The sequence below is a fragment of the Ursus arctos genome, unplaced genomic scaffold, assembly GCF_023065955.2.
Source record: "Ursus arctos isolate Adak ecotype North America unplaced genomic scaffold, UrsArc2.0 scaffold_12, whole genome shotgun sequence".
NCBI lineage: Eukaryota > Metazoa > Chordata > Mammalia > Carnivora > Ursidae > Ursus > Ursus arctos.
The window spans coordinates 37185352-37191964 of NW_026622786.1; positions in this window are offsets into that span (position 1 = coordinate 37185352).

A 6613-nucleotide genomic window follows, 5' to 3' on the forward strand; every position below is an offset into this window, starting at 1 on the left:
TATGTGTGTGTGTATATAAATAATTCGTAAGATGTGTGTGTATACACACACACACACATATACACATATGTATATATTTCATTCAATTAAATGACTGGAAATCTTTTTTACATAAATAAATCATCCTGAAATAATTTCAAGTGTAGAAAACTTCATATAGTGCCTTAAAACAAAATTAACACTTAGCTCTTTTGCAGAGAGGAAGATAATAATAATTTTAAATTAATTTGGAGAAAGTTAGCTCCTAATGATTATTCACGTATGTCTAGAACATGGTGGCAGCAATGCCCAGGCCCATGATCAGGTAGATTTGTAAAGCATTAGATGTAAAAATTGGGATGTGTTTCTCTTCTTTCAGGACCTCTCTGAGTCTTTAGTATCTTAAGATCTGGAGAGAGTCTTCAGCAAGAGACTAGAATGTACATCAGTTTCTTAACTAATTTCACTATGGTACCTTTAATTGAAATTCATCTCCCAGGACTAGTCTTCTATTGACCAAACTTGGGAAAACACAAACTGAACCAATTCATTTATTAATAAAGTAATCAAGGTATTTAATCATTTATCAAATATGCACTGGTGGTATAATTATGAATACTGACAAATATAGTGCAGGAATTTACTTGCACTTGTCAGTCGAGAATTTGGACATTTCCAGAGGAATATTTGAACCAGGGTTTCAAGAGGGCTGGTTTGACCGAGGAATAATGGTCCTAGATAAGTTGCCTTAATGGTAAAAATGAGCTCTATTTGACATTTGCAACATAATGGTGATATGCAAAATGACCTAAAATGCTTTCGAATGTGGTGAGAATGGGGTCCAAGCTCTATGAAAATGTATTAATGATTTATTGGGTCTAACATGATAAAAGTTTGTCTTTAATGAGAATTTATGGTCACCCGCCAGCAGATAAAAGTTTTGTATAACACATAGTATATCTAGAAGCACTTACCATTTGAAAGTATCTTCTTAGACAAACAAAAGGGCCTATTGGCTTACAACAAATTTCCTTCAAAGCTGGAATTTATTAGAAGTTTGTTGTATTATTTATGAGAGAGAAAATTTATTGAGACAATTTTCCCCCCATGTTTAGGTTTTCCTTAAGCAATATGTTAGACCCTTTGGAAGCTTTAAGAAGTTTCATCTTGCTCAGTCCTGTTTTGTCCCACGTGAGATACTACCCAGTTAATCTCCCTCTTAAAAATGTAGCACATATATGACTATTCAGTGTATCTACAGAGTTATATACTGAATGGTACTATGATGGCTTAACCTGAACTATTGTATATAGTTATCAAAAATGTTGAAATTTTGACTTAGAAGGTAGTGTCTTGACTGTTGTACAGAAATGACACCATTTTTATATATAACAAGCCAGCCTTCAATATTTGATATAGTAACAAAAACATACAGTAAGAAAGAGAAAATTCCAAATCTTGTCCGAAGAACAGGTGCAAACAGACACAAGCCCTTTAAGTACAAAAATTGACACTGTTGTGACAAAAACTTGCAAAGATAATTCAAAACTGCATAAATTTAGCCAAGCTCTGTTCTATTATAGATATGCTGTTGCTAGTGTTAGAATAAATAACTCTAAAAAGGTCAAGGAACATAATAAAATTCATTTTTAAGCCTGCAGTATTCTGTTAGCGGTAAAAATATATCTGTGTATTTGTAATATATCTGATTTAGGGAAAAATATATGACTTCGCGTATATGAAAAATCGAGAGTATGTAAACCTTAATACAATCTAAGAAAATACCATTCAGCATATCACTTCATTTTCATTAAAATGATGAAAATGTGAATTCAGAAAATCACTTAGTCCTTAGGCTAAAAATAGGTAGATCATCAAAACCTAATATCATTTTAGCTCAAATTGGTATTTATTCAGTAAATGTTCTACATCGTAATGTGAAAAGCACAAAGGAAAACTCAAATTTGGGGAAGAAACTGAAGGGATTTTTAAAATAAGCAACTTCAGCTAATTCCATTATGTTTTTGATTCATCTCAAACTGAAGCAATAGACTTGTCATAAAACATTTAGTACAAATAACGAATAAGTAGATTCCTCAGAAATTAGCTTAATTTTGTGTTTTAGCCTCAGGCTCTCAGCCAAAGATTACTTATAATTTGCTTTTGAATTCATTTTTTCTGACCATTTCTAAGTTTCTCCATTTCATCTCATTCGGTTCCACTTTCCCCATGTGAAACATTGCATATCGCTCATTTTAAGAATAATAATCGTTGCCCATTTTGGTGGTTTTAACTAAAATACTGAGTTCTTATCATTAGTGTATGGAAAGAGTAAAGGCAGATCCCATTTCTGCATTATTATTAACACTTTTGGTTTGAGATATAGATATATATGTGTGTGTGTGTGTGTGTTTTTAAACCAGTTTGGCTCACAGTCCTAGTGTCCTATTTCTCTGGGCATCAGGTACATGTTTATAATGTCTCTAAAGTTCTGTGCTGCTCAGAATCTCTTGAGATCCTATGTCCTGGAAAACCATGAGAAGCCCACTTCTAGACCTGAAATATTCTAATATTGATCTCGCTTCTCCCTGTACGTGCTAGAAATTTCCACAGCAGTTTCCAGGGCTGACCTAGGTAATTAATGTTTAAATGGGATTACAGATTTCTAAAAGACTCCATAGCATCATTAACACCTCGCCAAGTAACCCCAAGGCTTTGGGGAAATGAAATGAAGCTCCTCACAAGGACTGGAGTCTCTACTATTCTCCGTAGTTGATGATTTTTAAACTACTTTGTTATTTACTTCTCTTATGTAGTAGAAAATGCAGTGGAATAGGAAGCAGATGATGTGAGTTCCAGCCCTGGTTCTGCTGTGAACTACCTGCGTGGAAGAGTCTTCCTTTCCTAAAAATAATAGCAACTTTGTCTGTTTGTTGTGAGGAAACAAAGCAAAACTTTGTTTTGTTGTGAGGAAAATAGCAAGCACTAGTTTTTGTAGCAAAATATTGCAATTTCCCCATTGTATATAAAAAATGTCTCACCAATGACCCGAAGACTCTACTTTGTGATTCTAAATCTGGTGGGGTCTCATCGGGCCTCAGGTTCTACAAGGATGGGACTAAGGAAACTTGTTACCAGGTGGTAATCATCTTCATTCAATAAAAACCTTTTGTGGACCCACGAAATTCACTCTCAGAATCACAAAGTAAGCTATTTACACAGCCTAGAATGTTAGATCAAACAAAACCAAAACCCCTAGATTTTGTTATTCCCAATAAACTAAGATGCTAATGAAAAGAGTGAGCTCTGATGCCAGATGACCTGGGTGTCAATGACTCTGGGCCTCAGTTTCTTCATGGTAGAGCAGGGGTTTCTCCATAGTGTTGAAAGGAATTAATTGGGATATTTTATGTAGAGTCGTGAGCCTGGCATGGGCCTCCCAATAAATATTTGTTGTTGTTATTTTTATTTTCACATGACTTTCTCTACTGTCTCCCGAGAAACATAATTCTGTTGATATATTTTAGGATTAAGAGCTCCTAAAGCCAGTCTGGTATTCTGGACCATGCTCCAGGTTCTCCCATCACCCATTTTCTAGCCTTGCTCTCCACCTTGCTCTTCCTCTTACAGCATGTCAGTTTGGGACAAGGGGACAATGTAGTTGTTCAATTCCTAAAAAGTTCCTCTAACTATTGGATCTCTGTGTAAACACTGAATTGAAGGGTGAATTGAACAATCTGTAAAGAAGAGTCGTATTTGTTCTTAGGACATGGTAATTATAAGCATTATAGAATTACCACACACACCACACACCTTCTTCTGAAATAAGAAAGTATAGAGAAAAATCATAATGAAAGATTTTTATTGACTCCTCCTGGTTTTGTTCAACAGGGAGTGATGAGTGTTAACACCACAAACAACAACAGGCCTCCTACCTGCCAGACACCACTGAACTGAGCTCTGGGATATGAAGAGCTCATGTTCTGGGTGGGAAGATACATAATAACTCCCTACATTGAATATTAATGCAATGGAGATATGAGGGGGCTGTGGGAGTATAGCAGAAATTATGAGTATGCTGTATAGGAGACCTGGAGCCAGTGTCACAAAAGAGCATTTGAGCTGGGTCTTATTATGTGAGCAGGATTTCAACATATGGGATTAAAAAGGGGGGCGGTGCCAAACACAGGGGACATCAGAGGTGAGAAGGCCTGACTCACTCAGGGAACAGAGAAACTCAGCATGCCTAAACATGGGTTGGGGTGTTGAAGGAAGGAGAGGCAGGTTGGGGCCAAATCACAAAATCCTTAGATTCCACTCTTAGCAGTTTGAATTTTACCCTTTACACAGTGGAATCAATTACCATTTTTTAATATCAAGTAATGAACAGTTGGGGTCCGCATGTTATGGTGTTGCCTATGTTGGCCTTGTGGAGAGGGAGGAAGACGGGCCTTGCGGGCAGGAAAGTAGGACACTGTGACTGGAGTGCAGGCAGGTAAGGACAAGGGCCCGACCTTAGGTGGGATGGCCATAATCCAGATTTAAGAGACATTTCTGAGGAATAATCCTTAAGAATTTTTGATCTATTTTGTATGAGGAATGAAGAAGAACAATTAAGGAATTATCTAAGCATGTTTTCATTGTTGTGAAAAAATTTATTTCGTGTAAAAAATGATTGTGTGTTTAATATGCGGGCTAAAGTTGTTCCTTTCAAGCCTGCTTACCTTGGCTATGGCATGTAATTTCATTTTGACAAACATGTATCGAGTATCAACTCTGTGTCAGGGACTATGCTAAATACCAGAGAAACAAATTATTATTAATAAGATAACATCCTCACTTTCCAGGAGCTCAAATTCTAGTGCAGGAAAAAAATCACCTAAACAAATCATTATAATGAAATGTAATAATGAGAAATAGCAGAGTTATATGTAAAGAATTGTATAACACATTCCACTGCTGTTAGCACCGAGCACCTCTAGTAATATGAGGGCCTAGCTCTGGCTCCCAGGTGGAATGGCCCTTCCAGGCATCGGTATAATGACTAATACAGAAAGCAGAATGGATGTTGAATATTATAGGCTATCGAGAGGCAAGAAACAACTCAAGATGAACTTTCTCTTCAGAAAGGACTCCTGGACTTTCTACAGTTTTATCTTTAACCCAAACGATGAAAGGTATGTAGTGGAGCACCTAAGAGGCAGGATTCAGGAGACGAAGTGCAGGATTTGAATCTCAGCCCCACCGCTTCCTACTGGTCTGCTCTTGAGTAAGTTCCTCTCACCCTGTTTCTCATTTTCCTTACCTGTAAAATGGGGATAACAGTGAAAGTAACCATAGGGCGGTTATGAAGATTGATTTGTGCATTTCTGAAGACATCAATGAGATGAAGTCTTTTTTTCATTTTCTCTGATGAACAGCCTGTAAAATAACTGTACCAGAAGTCAGGATTTTATTTTATTAAATAAGAAGATTACTGATTTGGTGCAGTTTTTAAAAAAATTATCATTCTATTACATGATTTCACAATAGATCCCGATGATATGTTGTATTTAGAACTGATTCTCATATATCTTCCATTTAATGACTCGTAACATTGAAAATTGCATTCCCATTGACTGTTCTTTGCAGTATAATAGCTCTTTCTTTCTATGTTACTAATACGATGATCTTCCTGTCCTTCTGTCAATAATATTAGAAACAATCTTACATCACTAAATATATTTCCATTCAGAGGTTTTAATGATAAAGAGACAAGTCTTGCTGCTTTAACGATTAGATCTTCTCTAACATCTTTTCATCTAAAATTTGTTATTGGTTTTCATCATGAAGAAATACATGGAAAGATTAATTTAAATGGCACTATTGTTGCCCTCGATGTCTGGTACTGTTTATCAATAGCTCAGCTGTGCTGTCACTGTTAGTGACATTGTTGCAGCCACTTAACTGAACTATCGCTCAATTAGTCTCTTTCCATTATTTATATGTAATCATTAATTAATTAATATTATATTCTTTTCAATAAAATAAAAACCTTGAGGTATAACATCTTCAAGTGGGTCCCGGGGGCAGACAGAACTGGCATAATAATCAGTCAAACCTCGCCTTGGTCATGCCCCCCACACAGTGAGCTGGGCCTCATACAGACGCAGGCTGCGAAGCCGTGCGTGATGAGCTCATTTCCTGTGCCTCTGACATATGGGAGCTGCACGAGACTCTGGTACCTTAGGAGTTCTGATTTCCTGTCTTACAGAGAGGACACCCTGCTCTGAGGTTTAAACAGCTTAACAATGGTTTCTTGAATTTATTTCTCTAAATGTACGAGTAAGCCTTCCAAGGGAGAGGAATATTGAAAAGTCTGAGTCTTACTTCCCAAAGGTGAGTGTAACCCAGGGAGCACACCAAGGGCTTGGCTTATGGAACATCATTTTCAAGACTTCGTCAAACAAACTTTGGCTTGTATCTTTTATGCCTTCGTTTATGCCATTGAACTTCCATTTTATTCAGTCTCATATTAAAAATACAAAAGCATACAAGACACTCTCTCACTTTGGTTGAGTGTGGCATTTTGATAAGTTAAAAATTTCCCAAAGGTTACCCAGCTCTGTTTGACCATTGTAGAGATCTGTTTAAA